This window comes from Mytilus edulis, chromosome 13 (genome assembly GCF_963676685.1).
Source record: "Mytilus edulis chromosome 13, xbMytEdul2.2, whole genome shotgun sequence".
Classification (NCBI taxonomy): domain Eukaryota; kingdom Metazoa; phylum Mollusca; class Bivalvia; order Mytilida; family Mytilidae; genus Mytilus; species Mytilus edulis.
In genome coordinates this window covers 5,750,928-5,751,234 of record NC_092356.1, presented here as the reverse complement: position 1 = coordinate 5,751,234, position 307 = coordinate 5,750,928, and positions in this window count along the sequence as shown.

The window sequence follows — 307 nt, the reverse complement described above, 5'->3', positions numbered from 1 at the left end:
AAATTAAAAACCAATTGTTCAGAGAACAATTGAAAGTCTTTCCACATCAAAGAAATTTTTCATACTGATGCGATAAATAATGGTTAAATTATAATTTTTAGTTAAATAAGGGAGATAATGTGCTACTTCCGGTGAAATGAATGTCACTTCCGGTCTCATAGGATAGCTTCTTTCACACTGATTCCAAAAATATATAGTTTCTATATACTTTTGTATGTAGAATTGGAGATAATTGGCCACTTCCGGTTTGTTGGAAGTCATTTTTAGTCTTCAGTAATCAGTGTATTTATCTATATGACAAAATATA